General features: G+C 42.3%; 1 long non-coding RNA gene across 1 annotated transcript in view; it reads right to left on the bottom strand.

Annotated features, from left to right (window-relative positions):
• Nucleotides 1–1,136: 1,136 nt before the first annotated feature.
• LOC109513776 (uncharacterized) overlaps nucleotides 1,137–22,802 on the bottom strand; it is a 57,524-nt gene continuing 35,858 nt past the window's right edge. Inside the window, exons 7-8 of the long non-coding RNA XR_002167855.1 lie at nucleotides 20,106–20,207; nucleotides 1,137–1,302 (exon numbers count right to left, since the gene is read on the bottom strand). This is a non-coding gene — a long non-coding RNA (uncharacterized LOC109513776). The remainder of the gene's footprint in view (nucleotides 1,303–20,105; nucleotides 20,208–22,802) is intronic.

Raw genomic sequence — 22,802 nt, 5'->3', positions numbered from 1 at the left:
TTCGACAACACGTGATAACGGCGGGGGTCTTACTGCTTTAGAACGAGTGTCCGCTTAATTGCAGTTTGAGTTGGGTAAATATTCATGCTCACAGTAAACATTGCAAGCAAGAACTTGTCAATGATAAAAAACACATAACATGAATACTGTATTCCTACAAACACTTCTCAAACAAAGCATCCCATAAAACACAAACAAGAAAGAATTCCACGATTCATAAAGCTTCTTGTCGTCACTTACCTCCTAAAATATAGCCGCCGTCTTTGTCAAAGGCCTCCCCACAATTTCTATCTGTGGGGCGCGAGAGGTATGACTGTTGCTTCGGGTTCATATCCCGGACGAGCCCTGTACTTATTCCTGGGGCGCTGTTAGCAGCCTCTTCATCTCTTGTGACCTAAGATCAACAGAGATATGAAAACCAGTTCAACAGACCGTAATCCAGTTAAGGATTTCATGCTTGCTGACAAATGCGTGAGTGTGATTTACCGTATTTTCTCGACTATAAGTCGCTCCTGAGTATAAGTCGCACCATCCATAAAATGCATAATAAAGAACAAAAAAAAACATATAAGTCGCACTGGAGTATAAGTCGCATTTTGGGGGGAAATTTATTTGATAAAATCCAACACCAAGAACAAAACTGCGACTTATAGTCCGGAAAATACGGTAAATCACACTCAGATATTCAAAATACCTCTTATAGTGTGTACAGTTCTTTTTTTCTGGAACATTTATTTTGTGCATGCAATACTTTGTTTTTCTTTCTACCCCCACCCCCCTTCAATTCTGCTGCTGAAGATTGCAAATTTCCCCAGTGTGGGACAAAAACGGTTTTCTTATCTTATCTTATTTTATCTTATATTCCAGAACATAAAATAAGTTTGTAGCATTGACATGCTTTTCAAGCAGTGACTCACAAAAAACTGTAAGCTAATGCTGAGTTGTTCCCGTTTTGCCAAGGCTAAACAGTCATTTTACAATAAGTGCACAATCTAGCGCGTTCCACTTATACAATTCTGCCTGGAAAGACAACAGCGTTCAGTTTTGACTGCAGCTGTCAGAGTCATTTTCATAATATTGCGATTGTACTTCTTCATTCAAACAATTTGGATTCTCTGCCCGGTTGCTTGCCTGCTTGTGAATATTCAATTTGAGAGAAGATTCCTTTCGAATTACTGAGGCCAGTTGGGCTCCACTGCTTTGCTGAGGCGTCACTGTCCAGATGCTTTGCGGCTCCACGGCGCCGCACACCACTGATCTTGATTACGCGGAGCTTTCAGATATCGCGTCGACGCGCCATAGCTGCAAATAAAAAAATCAGCTTCATTAAAAAAAAAAAAAAAAAAGACTTCGCCACCTTCCACAAACACACACATGTCAATGCAATGCTCCAGATCAAGTTAGTCACAATTCGACATCATGCACGACTTGGCGTTAGCAACGCGGCGGTGCCGCGATTGACGTTTAGCCGCCGGGAAAATCACGGCACGCTTAAGCAGTGACGGGACAACCCGTCAGCTCCGCCACGTTCACTGGCTGGAAGCCAACCATCCTTCCCCGTGATGTTTCCACCTTTTTTCTGGATGACTTTTTTTTTTTCCAAATGAAATGTGATCTCCACCTCTGACTGCACAAAATCGAAAATACTGAATTTGTACAGCCCTGTCTGAGGTGTCAATCACCGTGAATTAGCCGGGATGGCGAGGGGAAAGGCGGCGGTTCCGGTTGGGCTACTGTTTGACAAAAGTGAAAAATGACGCCGTTTGCTGCTGTTCCGTGCTCACGTTGAGGCTTGAATAGGTGCGCGGTAAAACAATGTCAAGTAACAATGTTCACAATGGACTTGGCTGAAGGAGGCCGTTACAGACTAAATGAACTTCCCATCACGGCGAACAAGGACTCAATAGGTGTTTCTCGTCATTTACAAACAGCCACTCAAAAGCGGTTCAAATGAAAAAAACGACGTTGCCTCAGGCTTTGAGCATCTAAATATAGTTCAACTCTTTTGATTATTGGCTTGTCTACATTTTGTTGGCCATTATCGTCATTGGCATTATTAATAGGGTTACAATGGAATGCCAAAAGTCACAATTTTCAGGTCACGGTTCATTCGCATTGGGGTACAGTGAAGGAGCAAAAAGCAAAACACGGTATTGCTTTCGTGTAAACAGGAACACACAAAAGGTTTTATATCATTTCATCCAGATGCAACCGCTGTCTTATTAGTCAGTCAGGAGTTTCCCCGCCTTAAAAAACAAGCTCGTGAGACTCCATCCAGAAATCTGGATCAAAGATTCAAGCCTAAAAAAAAAAAAAAAGACAGTTGGATGTGGTTATTAGCGGCGCTGTCCTGACAGTAACTACGATTCCCACAGAAGTGACCTCTTCTTTTACTCTTTGACGTAGTCAAACAAATCAGAACAAGAATATAAAGCAGAACAACTTGGAAGCGGGGGGTTCTGTGGAGGTGTCGGCGTGGATCAGTTTGATTTGCCGCCACGATCCGTGAAGCGGGAGGCCGTGCTCAATTAAACGGTTTCCTCTGACACACACTATCCAGTACAGCTGGTACCAAAGCTGTAGTCCATTCACCGTCTTCTTCTTCTTCTTCTTCTCGACACCATCGTACAATTAGAGCGGCAAAGAATCACCAGCTGTCCGCTGATTCTTTCATCCGTCGTCTGCGGACGGTGTGACCAAAGTCTAGCGTGAGACGCTGAGTACTTCATGTCCTTGACAGTCCATCATGTACCTCCTTAATATTGATTCAACCGGCTTGCGCAATTTGGAAAGTTTGCGTCCAGCTCATCCCTAAATAAATGAAACTCTCAAAAGAACGATTGTGTCTTCGAGTACAAAGTGTGCCGTCGAGCAAAGGAAAAGGCAATCAAATACAAAGCAAGATAAAAAAAAAAAAAGAATTGCGTATTAAATAAATACTAAAACCTGTGTTGACTTTAAAAAAAAAATCATAAAGAATTTCTGGACTTCTTTTTCCTCACTGGCCATCCTACTTGGCACAATATTATTCAATGTCATTATATTATTATTATTATTATTATTATTATTATTATTATTATGTTGTCGTTGTTGTTGTTGTGGTGGTGTTTGATGTTTAACGTTTGCATTTGATTATGCACATCACTTTGTTTAAGCTGCATTATTTTGAAGTGCTCTATAAATAAAGTTGAGTTAAGCTTATTTGCTACATTTCTACGCCGGGTTCGTTATTAGCATTTCATAGCCGTGCGGCTGCTGCCCCTGGAGGCTCTTACAGCGTTATCTGCTCTTTGTCAACACGCGGTCTTAATTAGAGATTTTAATTAGAACCCTTGCATTAGTGTGCGTTTTAATGAACAGAACAAACACGGGAGGCAACCTTCAACTTATTCCTCACCAAGGCAACATTTGGTAATTTGATCCATATTAAACAATGGCAGCTTCATTCATCAAGAGGGTTGGCAAAATCTGCTCAATATGTTACATAAAAATCAACTTGTGGGCTTCATAGTCGGACCAAATGTTTTCAATATATGTGTGCAAATAATGATGCATGCAGCTCTGCATATAATGAAATATACCCACTGTGCCAACAAAGGGAAAGTAAATAAGTTGTGTCTCATGAGATACAAAAGCAGCACGTTTTTTTTTTTTTTTTTTTTAAGGACAGACTACATTTTCAAAGGAAGTAGGAAGCAGTAAAAAAAAACTATCTAGTCCTACCCCTTATTCTTTGCGTATTTGAACTTGTTTTATATGAATATAATAAAAGATCAATCATGTAGAGCAGGGGTGTCAAACTCATTTTTGTCACAGGCCACTTTGGAGTTACATCTTCTCTCGGAGGGCCGAATTAATGTTTAATCATCACGTAGTTTTGTTATTTTTACACAACAAATTGATGGATTAGATACATTACGCAATTAATAATTTCTAAAACAAGTAATAGGTGAAGGGCTGACTTTCTGACTGACTGACGAAATGACTGACTGTCTAACTAATGAAACTTATAAAACATGATCTGCTTTCGCGGGCCACATATAATGATGTGGCGGGCCAGATCTGGCCCCCAGGCCTTGAGTTTGACACTTGTGATGTTGAGTATATCCCAAATGGAAAGAAACGGGAAAAAAAGTCCACACATAGACCTACTCCTAGTACACAACTGGACTTACTTGTGTACTGTACATAATGCTACAACATACGTTAGGTACAGGCGCTACGTAAGCACACATTCTAGCACAGTTGTGTTATCGGCAAATAAGACACCTTTAAGTAAGGTTTGAAACACAACAGATATCATTAAGATACAATATGAATAGTTTTGGGCCTAGCACAGACCCTTGAGGAACCTCATGAGTGATCATCAACTGCTTTGATTTTATGTTGCTGAACTGCATGTAGTGATATCTATTATCTAAATAACTTTGTATCCATTTATGTGCTCCATATTATTTAATCAATAATATACAATGATCTATGGTATCAAATGCTTTTTTTAGATCGACAAAAATCCCAACGGTAAATTCTTTATAGTCTATACTAGGCCTCCGCTCATTCTTTGCTCGCTCTCGCTCGGCCATGTGGCTCGCAGTCCAAGCCCTTTCAACCTCAGAGTATCCAGCTCAAAACTCCAACGTCCAACTGGTCGGTAGCTGTTTGATTGTGGGCCTCAGCTTCCCCCCGTGGGAGGGGCTTCCTCACATTGGCTGTCGCTGTTGGTTTCATGAGCTCTCTGCCTCGTGTGGACGCAAAACATAATGCCGAAAGAGAAATGCTGCCGTGTATATTTAACTGAAATCTCATCACTTGCTCAGTGAGCAGAGATTCAACCTCGGGAACTCTCAAGTGGGAGGCAGACCCGCTAACCACTAGCTCATTGTGCTGCTGCGTGTTTAAAATGCACCACAATACACAAGGCCTGCTAAAAAGCCGTACCATCCTGGCCATGTGCCACAGGACAACGCTGTGAGCCTGTTGCACCTTCACAGCTGAATTCAAACACGTGCGCAGACAACAGCTGAGACGCTAACGCCGATGCATATTGGGAGACAAAATGAAGTGCGGATGAGCAGCTGAGACTGGAAGGAAGGGGGAGTCAGGCCGCAGATGCTCCAACGACTACATACCATAACATGGACACGCAATGCTTCATGGGTAATGGAGATTACGCTACGGAAGGGAATTTAAGGTATTCGTGTGTGTCTGTTGCTAAATAAATAAATAATATCTGCAGGCACTTCTATGGAGCATTCCCCCCCTCTACCTCTTAAAAGTTTTGCACCAGCAATGATGCCATGTATGCCCTGAAAGTGCCCTATTCTGATGTTTTACATACTTTTTTTTTTTTTTTTTTTTAAGGACAGACTACATTTTCAAAGGAAGTAGGAAGCAGTAAAAAAAAACTATCTAGTCCTACCCCTTATTCTTTGCGTATTTGAACTTGTTTTATATGAATATAATAAAAGATCAATCATGTAGAGCAGGGGTGTCAAACTCATTTTTGTCACAGGCCACTTTGGAGTTACATCTTCTCTCGGAGGGCCGAATTAATGTTTAATCATCACGTAGTTTTGTTATTTTTACACAACAAATTGATGGATTAGATACATTACGCAATTAATAATTTCTAAAACAAGTAATAGGTGAAGGGCTGACTTTCTGACTGACTGACGAAATGACTGACTGTCTAACTAATGAAACTTATAAAACATGATCTGCTTTCGCGGGCCACATATAATGATGTGGCGGGCCAGATCTGGCCCCCAGGCCTTGAGTTTGACACTTGTGATGTTGAGTATATCCCAAATGGAAAGAAACGGGAAAAAAAGTCCACACATAGACCTACTCCTAGTACACAACTGGACTTACTTGTGTACTGTACATAATGCTACAACATACGTTAGGTACAGGCGCTACGTAAGCACACATTCTAGCACAGTTGTGTTATCGGCAAATAAGACACCTTTAAGTAAGGTTTGAAACACAACAGATATCATTAAGATACAATATGAATAGTTTTGGGCCTAGCACAGACCCTTGAGGAACCTCATGAGTGATCATCAACTGCTTTGATTTTATGTTGCTGAACTGCATGTAGTGATATCTATTATCTAAATAACTTTGTATCCATTTATGTGCTCCATATTATTTAATCAATAATATACAATGATCTATGGTATCAAATGCTTTTTTTAGATCGACAAAAATCCCAACGGTAAATTCTTTATAGTCTATACTAGGCCTCCGCTCATTCTTTGCTCGCTCTCGCTCGGCCATGTGGCTCGCAGTCCAAGCCCTTTCAACCTCAGAGTATCCAGCTCAAAACTCCAACGTCCAACTGGTCGGTAGCTGTTTGATTGTGGGCCTCAGCTTCCCCCCGTGGGAGGGGCTTCCTCACATTGGCTGTCGCTGTTGGTTTCATGAGCTCTCTGCCTCGTGTGGACGCAAAACATAATGCCGAAAGAGAAATGCTGCCGTGTATATTTAACTGAAATCTCATCACTTGCTCAGTGAGCAGAGATTCAAACTCGGGAACTCTCAAGTGGGAGGCAGACCCGCTAACCACTAGCTCATTGTGCTGCTGCGTGTTTAAAATGCACCACAATACACAAGGCCTGCTAAAAAGCCGTACCATCCTGGCCATGTGCCACAGGACAACGCTGTGAGCCTGTTGCACCTTCACAGCTGAATTCAAACACGTGCGCAGACAACAGCTGAGACGCTAACGCCGATGCATATTGGGAGACAAAATGAAGTGCGGATGAGCAGCTGAGACTGGAAGGAAGGGGGAGTCAGGCCGCAGATGCTCCAACGACTACATACCATAACATGGACACGCAATGCTTCATGGGTAATGGAGATTACGCTACGGAAGGGAATTTAAGGTATTCGTGTGTGTCTGTTGCTAAATAAATAAATAATATCTGCAGGCACTTCTATGGAGCAGTTTTCTCTTGAGACATGAAAGGGAACCAACAGATAACGCATTAACAAGTGGAAAGGGGAAAGTCTCCTTGAACAGACCTGTGATCAGTGTTTTGCTTGGCTGCATTGCTTCCAGTACAGAATGTCGATTTTTATTTATTTATTCATTTGTTTGTTTATTTATTTATTGGGGGGGGGGGGAATTAGATTCTGGATAGATGAGTAATCTGCCCAGGAGAATCAATCCTGCTGGTTAATGTTACGTAGATTTATACATGCGGCTGTTTCTAAAATCAAATGACATTTTGGAATTTGGAGGGGTTGGTGAGCTGGCCGAAAATAATGTCGGCATTTTTATGTGCTGTGATTGGTTGGTCAAAGCAAGCCATGGATCTACCAGCAAAAACACATAGCCATCTGCATTCATGACCCCTAAGCCAACCCCTAAATGCAGTAATTGGCATCTCTGTTAAGTATGATGTATTTCATCTTCATTTGCAATGTTTGATCATGTTATGAACATCATGCATCAAACAAGAACTGTCCAGCTGTCTTGATTCCACCATTGTGGATAACCAGGACCTGGATTCGTGCGAATCTACACGGACATCTGACAAAACATTCTGTAGCATTTTGGATTGGCCATTACATCTGTGATTCAAATTCCCAATCGCGGTAAAACTAGTTGCTGAGGGTCAGCCACTCATGAAAACTAGTTGCAGAACCACTCACTATCGTGTTCAGTCGTCCAAATTCAGTCTGATGCAGTACAATTAACCCTTTCATGCACCCTGCAGCTTGATAACACGGTAAACTGTCCACTGTCGTAACCGTTATCCCTGAAAAGGTTAAACACCGTTGTCGTCTAGCTACAATAATCAACACAAACAGATTTTTGCATTTGTTGGATCCAATGAGAATCTGGGTGCGTGTGTGAACCATAACGACGCCTTGCAGTGCGACGGTCACACACGTGTACCAATTAGGCCACGTTGTTTATACTTGCCAAGCGATGAACAACTTGCTATTTCTGAGAGCGAAATTATGCACGCAAGGTTTCGTTTGTGGGCTTTTTTTTTTTTTCTGTGGGCCGAGGCTCATTTGTATGCAGCCACTTTTCTTGGTGTGCCCCCAAGGAGAGCAGAGGTCTGTATAATGGTTATTCCAAGAGATCAACTTTGAATATTTCAAAGGGATGCGCGCAACTCGGAGGAAATTCAGATCAGTACAGATGGATTAATCAATGCGTTGGTATTTCACAAAGAAAGTCCGTATTAAAAGTTCAAAGGCGGGAACTTGTTAGCGGCGGCCGTATCTCCAAGTCCTTTCGAGTGGCACACTCTCTTGCTTTCAGGTATTGACTTTTTTTTTTTTTTTATAGACTCTCTCCATATTGATCTGTATAAGATGAGGGGGGTTTAATTGAGGAAAGGAATCATAATAAAAAGCAGCTTGGCAACCGTTTGTCTCAGACTAAATCTTTCCGCTGTTGCAGAGGTGAAAAGGCCTTTGGGCTGACAATATAAAGTCAAGGAATGGGACTGTCTTCTCGGTATGACTCAGGCTTAATTATGCTAATGTCATGACTTAAGAGTGTGAGCTACATTTCCCCTGTTGAGCGTGCGAGAGAGAATCAATTAGTTGCCTTCTTGCAATGGGTGCTGCACTTTCTATTTAGCATCGGTTCAGTGCAGTCGAAACAGTCTTTTGATTTCTACCGTTTTTCGGGAACAATTTATGTGACCATTGTCTTTTTATACTATTCTATTTATTTTTATTTGATCATTTTCTTTATTTTTGTTGTATTTTATCTATAGCACTTGGAGATCTTTATTTTACATTTTCTCATGAATGAATTGAATGATTGAAATTTATGCCCCCACCCTCATTGACCAATTTCTTAAATTTTCCAATGATGCCGTAATGTCATGACAGAAAGCTGTAAATCCATTACGTTGAGTCAAGTGCCACATTTTACACAGATGAAATATTTTGTCATTCATTCGACAATATTGTTTCTTGCCATTATCAGTGCACCGAATCACACGAGGAGCTGTTTCTAATATTTAACTGTATATCATGTGTCAAGTACAGACACTGACTGTGACAGACGAAGCTTTTTTTTTGTGTTTTTAAGCATGTGATTTTAGACTATTGTTATAAATCAAATAACCTCTTTATTAATTAGTTTTATAACCCCAGTCTGTTTGCCTATCGGCCTTGCTCACGGGGAACATATTTTCCAACTGTTGAAACAATTTGTCAGTGGTAAACTCACACACTTTTTTCCCGTTGAGGCGGATGAATAGAATCTTTCATCAAGTGTAAATAATGGGTAGTGGTGTCATTTCAAAAAGATAAGGCTGCTTCAGAACTTACTCTTGTACAAGATGGCAGCCTACCTAAGGCGGCCGAGTTCCATTTGGTACTCCAGACACGTCACGGTGGAGCACAACAAGGCGGCGCAGCCTGAATGCTTAATTTGCGGCCAGTGGGATGCCTCATTCGCAGATATAAACAAGTGCCGGGGCCGATTGCATGCGACGTCACGTGGGCCCCGAACCTGCGCGGAATCGTTAAGCGGGATGCCGAAGGCTCCTTGTTAACCCCCGGAGCCAGATAGCCGGCATCCGTTCAGAAGAGACTCCAGACCTTGAAAACCGACGCGTGCATAGCAATTGAAATCATAACTCGGGAGAATGCGGCGTCAAGTTTTTCATTATCTTCTGACTCGCGCAATCGGAGCAATAAAGCCCCGTGAATGAAAATGGCCTCGGCCCCATATGAAAAGGCCCAATTAATGAGACACTGGCCCGAGATGTCCTCACTGGCGCGTCGGCTTTTTCTTATCAAAGAAAACCGGGATTCAAATATGAATATCAGGATACACGCTGCGAGCATGCTTGGATTTCTAAGTGATGGAAACTTCAGGTCCGCGGATTAAAACAGGTGGCTGAAGCCTTTGAGTGCGGAAGGGGGTACACATTTGGGCCTAGGCCTAATTCATTTATGAGCATATGTGCCAATCGTCTCTTGTAAATAAATCACATCTGTGCACTGGAATAGAAAAGTTAAGACGCCAAGTTTTACTTGGAATTTTAGGGGCTGCTTGTATGACGCAGGTTTGGCTAAAAAGGCAACCGAAGTGCGGGTTTTGGCAACGATGGAAAATGGATCACATACTCTATGCATGTGTGTGAAGAGTTGGAAAAAAAAAACACCGTCTGTGTGCAGCACCGCTGCTGCCTATTAAGTTGGATTTACTTTAAGTGACAGTGCCAATTTGTTCCTCTCAAGTTGGGCAAGTGGGAAATGTGTGATGGCAGCGTCAATGGAGGAAAAAAAGAGAAAAAACCCCAATTGGAATAGGGTCTCTTCAAATTTAGGCCTCTTCCAAATGTGAATAAAAATCCAATACATATCAAACATCTGTTTGTGCGACTCCAGCATAAACGCACGGATTGGCTACACTGCGTCGACGCTAGCTTCAAGTCATCAAAATACACAGATCCAAACCGTGAACTATAGGCATTAAATTGGAATTTGGCACTTGACCTTGCAATCTAAATACAGCCTTGATGGTCAAAATTTGGATCATGTTCCCTGCGCATGTTCGCGATTGGCTACCCTGGTGCCAAGGAACTATGTTGGAGTGAGGGAATGTAATTCATTTATTTCGGCCATAAGACCGTCTAATAGAAAAATAGTGCTTTGCCACCACTTTGTGGCCTCCATAGGCAATTTTGAAGCTTTATAGGTTTTAAGCGGATAAATATATCTTTAGTTTGTGCACTGCAAGACAGAAATGTGACAAAACAATTTCCAGTCTCATAGTACAAAAGTTGTCGCATATTGAGATCTGCTTGTAATTCTGTTACCCAATACCCAAATGTCGTTGCGCTGCAGAAACGTGTCAGTTGGCAAGGTGAAAGAGCACGTCTGGACGCGTCGGCCAAATTGGTAAGGGAAGGCCATCGCTTATCGAGGCGCCTCGCTTGTCCATAAAGAGCAAGTCATTCATTACTGTCAGCCTAAAAGTACACAGTCCTCATCGCTAATGCGAGGACGCCATCGCCATGCAGCGGATGACACAGGCCCTTGCGGATGAACAACAACACCCAAAGCCTCACTTTTGACAAAAAAAATAAAATAAAATAAAATAAATAAATAAATAAATAAACTACCGGTACTCTTTTCATTCACAAGACTGATGTTTGTGATTTATTTGCAATTGTTTGATCAAGCTGGTTCTAGGTCTAGCTACCCCATAATCACATACAGTATTGAGAACTAGAACTCGGCCAAACTTGAAAATGCTTTCACGGCGTTGTATTTTTTTGGCCATGCTAGTTTCTAGTTCGCGGAAGCAACAGACATTACTATGACGATATTAATATCCCAATCCTCACCAAAATCTAACATTTCTGCAAAAAGCAGTTTCGAATGAATTACAAAATGGTGCCCGTCTATTCGTTGTTTTTTAGGTCAAAGCTAAATGTGCTCGTTGCTAGTTTTGCAAACGGCTAAATTGCTACTCGCTACATTTGATTGACTTGAGTAGGTGATCATTGACCCAACAGTTGGGGAAAGCATAAACTAAAATATTATCCAATAATTTTGGCGGGAAAGTATTTTGCAAACTGCCCTCTACAGGTTTATTGAAAGCATGTTCCTAATGGACCTAAATCAAAATCAAGAGTACAGCCCCCTGAGGTTAGCATCATTTTGACAGGCATATAAAGTATCTGTTTTGCCTGACATCTCTTTTCCCCCTGTGACTAAAACGAAATAGGCCTGTCAAAAGTACATTTCAATTCTTATGCATGTCTTTTTTTTTTTTTTTTTTTTTCGGCCGAGCAAGGTCATCGAGGTGAGGCTGCATACATGCTGGGCCGCAAGGAGCCTCTGGTGCAATTTTAATGCAGCGTCTCAAAATACTTGCCGGTTAGCACACGCTTCCAGGGCACCGTTCCCGCTTGAAAAACAGGGAAAAACTGTTTCTGCATGAATGGGCGGGAAAACCGCGCATTTATGATGTAAAAGAGGGGCGAAAGCCAAAGGCCGCGAGGGACTTGCCGGGCTTTCATTTGACGTGTATTGGATTTATCACTCCTTGTCCCTACACCTTGCTGATGTCTCCTGAGTAGTAGAAATGACGCCTGTGCGGGAGTGCAGCACAAAGCTGTGACATCTTTCTCGGTGCATTATCTTCACACTCCCTCTCCTTGGGGTAGATGGAGTGCACGAGAGCGGAAGCGTTTCCACCCGCCTGGTCCTAACATGTAACTGGACATTGCTTTTAAGGGGTGGCTGTTAACTGGGTTGACAATGTTTTTTTTCTTTTCGACAGCCTTTAGATTGAATATTCCCAGAGTTTCCCGCAGCAGAGGCCATGTCATTAACAAGTGATGGCTCCATTATTATTATATATTTTTTTGGTAGAATCTTGGCAGGACTTTTATGTTTTTGCGTTTCCCGCTGCACTTTATGGACCGCTGGTGTTCCCCGCCGTTAGCGCTCACGTTTTTCGCAAGGACACGATGGCTCGCGGCGGCCAGGCTCGTCAGCGCTGTGTTCACTTTTTAAATTGAAAAATCTATCTTCACGGTCAGGCAGACTCACCATATTACAGAGTGCATAAAAATTCATCCGGCTTGGATTCTTGTTGATCTATAAAAGGAAGCACTCGCCAAGTGTCCTTGCCTTTTTCCAACAACCTACACAATGTATTTCCGACATGCAAGTTAAGTTACCTCAATGGACTGTCACTGCTACTAAGGCGGCTTGGGGACATACCTGAAACCTGCGAGTCCAATAACAAGCCCTGGGGGGTAAATTAGAATAGATTTTATCTTCAGAGGGACAAACTGACTCCTACTGGGAGAGTACATGCTCAGATAAAGGCAATCATTGTTCCTTGAAAGGAAAATGCTTGTCCCTTGGGCTCTCAAAGGTTCTGCTTTTGTACCCTTGATATTTGAATTTTACAGCTTGAGTTACATTCATTCTTGTACCTTTTGGCAATTGTGTAGACTGTATTTTTAATGGGGACCAAGACAGATCCAGACTGAACTGAGAAGTAGACCAATGTGGCTCAAGATCAAATTAAGACCGAGAGCAAGGTAGATCCGTCCGGAATCAAGAACAAGAAAAAGGAAGATCAAGATCAAGACCAGATTGCACATTCACAAAGTACACAATGCATAGGTGAAGCATTGGTCTTGACAATAAATCCAGTGCACCCTGAGCCAGAAAAGAGGTAGAAAGAAAATACAGAAATAAATAAGTCTACTGTGACGTAACCTAACCAAACATCCATGAGGTTGAATGAAGTTACAATTTTAAAATCGTCACGGTTTGATGTCAAACCTCCGATTTTCTGTTTTCCATTCAAAAGACCTGAATTGCATCCAAAGATTTTGGCGGGGGTCCAGTGTCGGCGGCATGAGCCAGCCAGCTCCTGCCAGCTGGGGCGGCCACCGATCGGCACAAAGACAATCCGTGCTCTGAAACCGGGGGCTGTTCGGGCTTTTTCCAAAGTAACTGACAGCCGCGCAAGATGATGGAGGAGATAGGAGACCGCGCCAAATTGCTTTGACTTCTTGTTCCACTTTCGCCTCTGCACCACTAAAGGACAAGAAGAAGCTTCATAACAACGCGGTTTGGCAGAGACCAACTCAGACATTCAGCTGCGGTTATTGTTCGAAACTTGGCATGAGGTACACAAATGTTCAAAGGTCAAAAGATTTATATGCTGTTAATTTGGCGAAACATATATGTTTGTTATGTATGTTCTGTGACTAACTGTCCAGTACCACCCCGCATCATTTCTCTCCTACTTGGTGGTTATGCATATGAATTATGAAATATAATAAATAATAAATTGGGTTTGATTCCTTCCTGGCAGCATTCCATCTTTGGCTGGACAACCACGCACTAATTGTTCGAGTGTCATTTTAATGTATATGCAGGTCTGAGGGGCAACACTCAAGACATGGTGCACTTCATCATATAAAGGTCCTTCAAAATTTTATTTTAAAAAACAACAATAACAATAATAAACCATTTGAGCAACGTTGAGCCATCAATTGCTAAATTCCAGCCTTCTATTTCTTTTTTTGTGTCATGTAAGCTCAAAAGAAAAAACAGTCACTGATGCTAGTTTTAACGTGACAGTAATATTGATTCTGAAGGCTCTGGGCAGATTACATTGAGATGGCATGGCATAGAAACTGAAATCTGATTGGACAAAAAAAATACACACTATTGGAAGCTGCACAGCAAAGACACACGCTATGAAATGAGTATGATAGAGTGAATATAATGTCCAAGAGAAGTGCACCGGAAGAAAACAGTTTCGGACTGGCATGTATCGGCGTCCATCACGTTGACTGACTGTTTTCGTCGCACTGATCGCATTCGTATGTTCTGAAGATTACCGCCGGCGCTGTCACGCACAACGCGTTTCAATAACCGTCGCGTTGGCCTCACGGTCGCCTCTTGTTTAATTGCCGAGGGTAAATATTTGCAGTCGGTCAATAGCCAGCCTGCATCACTGAACGGGGCCTCATTTGATAGCGCCACGGTTCACTGCAGGTGCATGATGAGTTTCAGTCAACATTTTACAACACAAAAGTGAGTCAATTATCTTGCGCTTCAGTTGCGACTGGCCACTTTACTGTTTCATATTTCTAAAATAATACAAAATAAAATAATAAAATAAAGACAAAATCATTTCCATACACACACGATGACATACAGCTTTTAAAAATGATTCCAACACGCAGGAACCAAAAAAAAAAAAAGCATAAACACTGCAATACCTGTGAGACTGCCTGTGCAGTCATTTGACAATTAATTAATGACAATCTCAGAATGCTTGCGGGATCTGGCACAAAGATTATATCGCGCTGCACAAAAACTGTCAAAATATTGTTTTTGACCTTGACAAGAGTAGGCAAAACAACAAACTGCTGTTATCGAAAGCAGAACTCCTCCTTGATGTCGACAAGTGTCTCAAAGTGTACTTGCAGAGCCAGCGGCATGTTGAATCAAAACTTTTGCTTAGAAGAAACTGTACTAGCTGTGTTATGGTGAATGTCAAGGGTGTGTCACTCTGAATGGCAAGTATGGGTGCCTGCGTCATCTTCCTGAAAGACTTGTACAAAATAGCACAAAAGGTGAAGCGCAACATTTCCGGCAGTATTTCTCAACAACCTGAAAGCTCTTAAAACCTAACCTCCACCGAGGCCAAACAATTCTAATCTAGATCAGCAGCAGCATCACCAACCTTGTGCAGACGGCCCATTGTTGTCGTTGAGATTCATCTATCAAATGACTAAAAATGTCAAGAATGTTTGCCTGTAACTGCAAAAATGCATTTGCGTGGTTGACTAATATGCCGTATTTTCCGCACTATAAGGCGCAGCCAGTATGAAACGAAGATAATACCAAAAGCATAGTAAACGACTGACTAAACGAAGGAAGAAGGAGACAAGCAAGACTTCTAAGGATATTTAGCCCCTTGTGGATGTGAGCCCGCGAGGTATATAAAGCTGTATTGTATTGTGTTCCCTTTAGCATAGCTCCATCTAGTGGATGCATGACACAGCTTCAAATCTATGCGCCTTATAACGCAGTGCGCCCTATAGATGAAAACAGTTTTAAAATAGGCCATTCACCGAAGGTATGCCTTGTAACCCGAAGCGGCTTATAGTGCAGAAAATACGGTAATAAAAGCCCGACTTTCCTTCTGTATACCATTGCAATGAGCCCAAATGGTGGTCTTTGTCACATGTAAAGGGACATTTTGAGGACGGAAAGACATTTTTCTGTACTGAACTGAGTTTTAGTTGTTCATTAGTTTCACGGATAAAACTGTCAGTTTTGCTGTATTTTTTTTCTCCGTACATTATTTTTCACCCATTTTTTTGTGTGTGTAATTAATGCTGGCTTGCTCTTCAGTGACTTTCTTATTTCTGTAAGGAGTCACGTAATGGCTGCGGCAGGTGTTTTCATTGAGTTTACTCTGTTAGCGGTGTCGTGTTGTAACGACAAGTTGTTCCGAGAGTCGTGTTATATTTCAGTGAAACATGTCGTGTTCAGGTTTGTGTTTTTGAACAATGTTGGACTGAAGTAAAGCATCGAGAGTCGTGTTATATTTCAGTGAAACATGTCGTGCTCAGGTTTTGTGTTTTTGAACAATGATGGACTGAAGTAAAGCACATTTTCATCACAATTGCAAGATATAATGGCAAGTATCTGTCGACTCTGTCCCCGCGAGAACTTGAATGTAGGTACTTGTACTTAAAAAAAGAAATACTTCTTCTACGTGTGCATAAACTAGTTAGTTGTGCGCCACTTATAACCCTAAATTGTTGTATATTGGCACCATTGTAAACTGGAGAGCCTCTGTGTATGTTTTGTATTTTCCAGGTGCTCTGCGGATCCTTTACAACAGGATGAAGTGTGTTGTTTACCGAGTCAAACGGCTGACAACGTCCGCCGCCTAAAATCCCCGACAAGGATGCTGCAGATCGGGACAGGCGGTAATAAGGAGACAATATAAAGCCTTGCCGCCTTTTCTAGCACTTGACGGAGGGGAAAAAAACAAAGCAAGGGCCCTGGGTGGATAAAATGAAATGGCTGGCCGGACCGGCACCTAACGCCTCTGCAAGGATTACGGCGTAACTCTCCGGCCCAAATCACACCCTTAACACCCAACGAAATAAATTCCCTTTGTCAGCTTTTGGAATGGTCCCTTGGGAGCATCTAAGGCGACGCTTATTAAATATATTTGAGGAAAATAAAGTGAGTGTCGTTAATTCACCCACCGTTACCCCGACTCTACCGGAATTCTCACAGAGACGGCCTTTATATGCAATAAATGTAACGACTTTAAAAAAGTGCACAGCGTGAGGGAAGATTTACAAGTAATGATTAATTTGCGCACGGGAGAAGTGATATATGAGCAAGCACAAAGAGGAGATTGGTGCACCGTCAGCAAGAAGGCGGCGCAGGTGTGACAAGAGCGAGGATGCCCGGGCCTGAAAATAGGCCACCTTTGTCAGGGGGGGAGGCTACACCAGCGCAGCGGCAGGAAAGAAAAATAATCTTTCATAGCGTGCGTGTTCACAGCAGGAGGACACCAGGTGGGCAAAGTGCTCATTTTTTTTTGGATTTTGTAACACAAGCCTTACAATATAAAATATCAGCAAATAAACCTCCTTATAAAAGTACTTTTGAGGTGAAGACACCTGACAGACACGTAACAGGGAAGTAGGTGTAAATATTTGATAGTTATTGATAGGGCACAACCCCTCCCACCCCCCAGGAAAAAAACGATTTGAACTTTAAGACTCTAGTTAAAAAGAATCTTTTGAAAATGTCTCATAATTACTTTCAATAGTTTATTTTGGACATTGTGGATTGGGGGAATAAAGCACGCCCAATAGGGTGGTCCACATTTTCATGGCAAAAAAAAAAGTTTGTCGGATTCGTCGGGCCGGGTCGGAATTCTTGTCGATACTATGGTACAAGGTTCTGTGCAAAATTTCATTCCGATCTGATGATATTTTCCCGTCCCGCAAAGCGGCCAAAGTTTCCACCATAACAACTGGTCTCAATAGGGTGAACATGTGTATTTTAACAGTGTATTTTGCCATGCGTGACACTGGCTGGGCTGAATGTTGCCCGAACGATCACCTCCTGACTAACTAACCATTCCATCGCTGCTCTCAGCAGCCGGAGACAAACTCAAACGCACGCCTAACACACAACGGTCACCTACTGGCGAGCTAATATCTTTCAATTGAAGTCGAGAATCGCCGGAATTCTTACTGGACGCTGAGCTGAGGACGCTTTTCGACATCGAACATCACCACGGCTCGTCGGCGCGCTCGTCACCTACGGGTGGTGAACGACTTTGCGGAGAGGGGCGTCGCCCTCATCAGCGCGTTTTGCGGCGCCATCACGCGCGACGAGGAACAGCGACAGCACCTTCTGCAGGTCGTGGAGCGACACCGGGCGTTGCACCCGTGCGCGAAGTAGGCATGGGATGGCACGCACGGCGGATTTCGTTTTTTTTGCGGTCTAACAGTGTCACTAGTGTTGATGGACATTATAGACAGATGGACAGATAGACAGATGGACCAGTTAACATGGACCAACAATCTCACCAGTGTTGAAGGATAACCACGGTTGCCTTTTTTGCAATACATGCGTTCCTGTCTTCCGTCTTTGAATTATTGCAAGTGCGAACTGAGCAAAACAAAATCCTTACTGTACGGGAGAAACCGTACTACCATTCAGCCCCGTAACATTCTTTCCATAGGGGAAACTTTGGTCGCTCTGCGGGACGGGATAAAATTATCCGATCGGAATAAAATTTTGCACACATCCTTGTGTCATAGTATCGACAAGATTTCCGACCCGGCCCGACGAATCCGACAAACTTTTCCAAAATGGACCACCCTAACGCCCAACAATGCATTATGTGTTCGGACGAGGGGTGGTCCGATCAGGGTTTTGTGCTGTTAATTCCGAAACCGATCACCCAAGCGTGAGATCGTCCGAAATCGATTTCGATCTCAGGGGTTATCTGCAAGTCACTGATGGTGTAGTGGGACACTTGCCTAACTTGTGTGCAGGCGGTGACGGTGTGGATGTGGGTGTGAATGGTTCAGGGTGTAGTTGGCCTTCCGCCCCAAGTCAGCTGGAATTGGTTCCAGCACGCCCCGCAACCCTCTACAGGATTAGCGCTGTTGAAAATGGATGGATGGGTGGATGGATAGATTATCTGCACAGTTTCAATTTTTGAGCTGCCCACTAACGATTATTGAGATGATTAATCTGTCAGTTTTTTTTTCAATGAACCTCCCCCCTCTGCCCCCTCAACATATTCTATCTAAGTTTCCCTTTATTACATCCAAACAAGACATTAATTCAAATTGATAAGGCAGAAAATGCACACAGGCTGGGCTCTGGTTGACTGCAGGCTGCAAAATACAAGCGGCGGGTGATCGGGTTTGTGATTGGCAATGATCGACAAATGCCAATCAGGTACTTTTTGACAGGAGTTGGCCAGTCACGATCAGTGGGCGATCGTCACATTTAAATTCACTTTTGGGATGAATTGTACTTCTCAGAGTAGTTTTATGCAACGTACTTAAAACTGTACTTTATTATTTTTCTTCCGGAAAAATGCTATTTTTCACTCCATGACATCGAGCTACATTCTACTTTGCATAATATGCACGATATCATATTGGGCGGATATGATACAGAATGTTAAAACACAACAGGAAGTGCATACAGTACGTCCAATGGCAAAACCATTTTGAAAATCGAAGGAAATCCGACGTAGTGGTTTCGCTGTCTCACAATTTTTTATGGAAACGTTTATGACACCTGCACCGTACTCGACACTGCGGAAGCCAAGTGGAGTACTTTTGCACCAGAGCACTTGTTAGCGCAGAAGTGGAGCTGTAGGCTCTGTGACGAGGACGCAGCCATGCGCAGCTCCACTTGGCACGACATCACTTCGTTCTTGACTGGACCTGCGGGCATCTCGGCCGCGTGATTAGCTGTGAAGATTATTACCCTCTCTTATGCATTTGAATTTATGAAACAGCAGGGCAACCTTTTTCTCCCCCAGTCACTGGATCAGCATTTGTTTTTTTTTTGTTTTTTTTAAATTCTTTCTTCCTGATGCAAATGTGTCACATTCTCTTCTCGGGTCACGTCACTTTCATTGTTAATTGTTTTCAGAATGAAAGCTGTGCTTTCTTCGTCTTCAGGCATGAATAGCCTCTTGACTAGCGACTTTCAGTTTGGAATGTCAGTTTCATACAATGCTCAGAAACAGTTTTTGCAAATCCGACTATCCTTATTTTTGGCCTTGTTTCACCTCAACCTGCAAGTTTATAATAAGTTAATACGTTCAACCGGGCACTGCGAGTATGCAATGACCCACCCGTAGACTTGCTAACAAAGTGAGTATACTTTTCAAGAGAGTAACCTTTCAATCTGTTCGAGTCGGCATCACGTCTCCCTCATGAGTTGCACCCAGAGGGCGAAGAAAAATGAAAAATGTATAACTACACTGCATTACACAGTTTGTATTTTCACCAGTGTTATGCTGTCTGATTATGTTGTGGAGGGGGGGGGGCTTACAGTACCTGCAAGTGTGTACTTCAGGGAGGCTGAGACAAGCCTCAGGCTTGACTGCGAGTTCTGCTGCGGAAAAGGAGCTTGGGTGAGCCAGGGGAGAAAACCAGCAACTTTATGAAAAGGAAAAAAAAAGAGAAGCAAGGACCTGAAATCAATCCAATAAACGATGAAGATGGACAACAAACTGAATATGGACAAGTTGCAAGAAAGGTTGACATGTGAAAATACGCCAGACGTCGTTTTGTTGAGGACAGCCATCTGTTCCTCTGAGCTTGTTTCAAAACTGAATATGGACAAGTTGCAAGAAAGGTTGACACGTGAAAATACGCCAGACGTCGTTTTGTTGGACAGCCACCTGTTCCTCTGAGCTTATTTGGGACCGCCTCAGCCACGGTAGTATTCTATTGGATCTCAACATATTTGCTCTTAATTCTGCCGTTTTTTTAGCTTGTACTTGTCACTGGAGGTCCCTTACATTTGGTGCCATTGGAACATTAAATGAAGGTCAGATTCATTACAATTTATCAAAAATAAAACCCCATTCATTTTTTTTTTCAATTCCTGCCTTTTTAACCTCAAGAAGAAGGAAAGTGTCTACTTCTTGACTAATCGACTCCATCCTCATCAACCTCGGTCTGATTTCCTTCTTCGCACCTTAGTTTGTTCGAATGCCATTAAGTCTTTCAGCCAATCAGTAAAGACCTTGTCAACGTTGCAATGTGTATATTATTATTTATTTTTTTTAGATTTGAACATAACCTTGACATCAGTGTTTTCTCCTTCGTAAAACATTCATTAGTGAGCAGGCAAGCAAAGTGGATTGAGAAATGGCTGGCTGAATAGATGAGATGCTGATGAATTTCACGATTCAAAATACAGTGAAAAGGATGGATGGTAGTCAATAGAAATGAAACCAAGTGTTTTTTGTTTTCTCCCCCCCCGCCCAATTAAAAAGCTGAAAAGCGGCCAGTGCACGGGCGGCCGTAATGGTCATCCTGTCCGTAACGACTCCAAATCTTATCTCTCTATTGTGTAAGCATGTACTTGTCTGCTCTTCTCACTTACAATTAGTGTGATACTTAAGGCCAACAAAGAACATATCCTTAGAGTCGGGAGTGTGGCAGAGCCAAAACTGAAACCATGGCAACACGGCGCTTTGCTTCTCTAATCCCTCGACCATACCGGCCGAGTACAGAAATACCTGTGAAAGGGCAAGCCTATTCAACGGCTGCATCAGGGAACAAAACCTTTACGAGCTGCAAATTGGGAAAACGGAACAAAACATATTTTTCTGAGATTTTGTAGAGGGACTAAGTGAATTGTTTATGAGTATTATTTTGCTTTTATAATGTGAGATGTCACCCCAAAGGTGTTTGATGGGCATGAGGTCATTTTTTTTCTCCAGAAAACACCTGTTCCCACAAATTTGGAAGCATGTTTGTGAAAACAATCTTCAAAAAAACGAAAAAAAAATAATAATAATTGTAACCCATGATTAAAAACCATTATTTTACCACTCCTTTTATCTAAAAATCAAGGGCAGGCTGATCTTTTGAGTTTTATGAAGCTGCCATGCCATGATTAGCATTCCAGAAAGTCATTGCAAATTCAAAAGAGAGAAGCTTTGCGTTTGCTACTGATGCCCTTGTAAGTTTGTTCAAAGTCCGAAACTCCACAATCATTCATAATATGGAGGAAGGTCACTTAATTACGTCTGTGATGAATAATTTGTGAAAACTAGTTTCACAAAAGAGAGCGTGAAAGGCCTCTGGTGACCTCTGCGACGTTACTCTGATCCTTTGTGACAGCTCATGGAAAAATGAAATAAGTCAGCTGATTGTTACAATAGTTCATTTACCGCTCACTGTTTGTATTTCTGTCAAGCACCCTCACTGATTGAAGCGGTGACGACAATCCGAGCTCTTTTCAATTAAATGTTTCAATGCCACCGTGCACTGAATCAGACGTTCAGCGTTCACCTTGAAATGTCACAATGGCAGCCGCCAAATTCATCAGCACATGACAACAGACTTGAACGGCACTCGGGAGAGCTCAGACCTCTTGCCAAGGCCAAACAAGCTGGATTTGGATCAGCACCAAATTTCACGCCTGCCTATATTTGTAAGACCATGCATTATTCATCCAGAAACGAAGGAACATCTTGGAAAGTTAACTACAAAATCAACAAATTGTTTCTGAAATTTTAGAACTTTTTTTTAAGAGCCACGTCATCTGATTTTTTTTTGGGGGGGGATGCAAAACTGTTTTCTTCTATCAATTGAGTCTGTGTTCAGTGTCTGTGTAAGGCAGCGGTGTTCCGCAGAGATGTGTCTCAAGCACACTTGCCGTTTCTGTGATTATTGCTCTTATTAAAGCACTTCTTTGAAAAAAAATAAGCTTGTTAACCTTTCATGTATCAAGTTTTGGGACTTTTTTCTAACATTGTAATGTATATTTTTTTAAAGGTAAGTGTTTTACTGTTTTTCTTTGCCAATTAGTGCAAAAAGCAAATATAAACCCTCATAAAGAGATGTATAGGACACCTTTTAAACCCATTACCAGCCTGAGTAAGCGGTGTTGGTTAACTCTATGAGGGGACAACGAAAGTAAGTGTTAATCGACTGCACCAACGAGTTGTGTTGACTTCCATTTACACTAAATCCCTAAAACAAGCCTCCTCATGAGTGCTTTCTGATCAAAATCTC

This window comes from Hippocampus comes, unplaced genomic scaffold, assembly GCF_001891065.2.
Source record: "Hippocampus comes isolate QL1 unplaced genomic scaffold, H_comes_QL1_v1.1 scaffold99, whole genome shotgun sequence".
NCBI classification, from domain to species: domain Eukaryota; kingdom Metazoa; phylum Chordata; class Actinopteri; order Syngnathiformes; family Syngnathidae; genus Hippocampus; species Hippocampus comes.
This window is presented reverse-complemented; position numbering and strand designations above follow the sequence as displayed.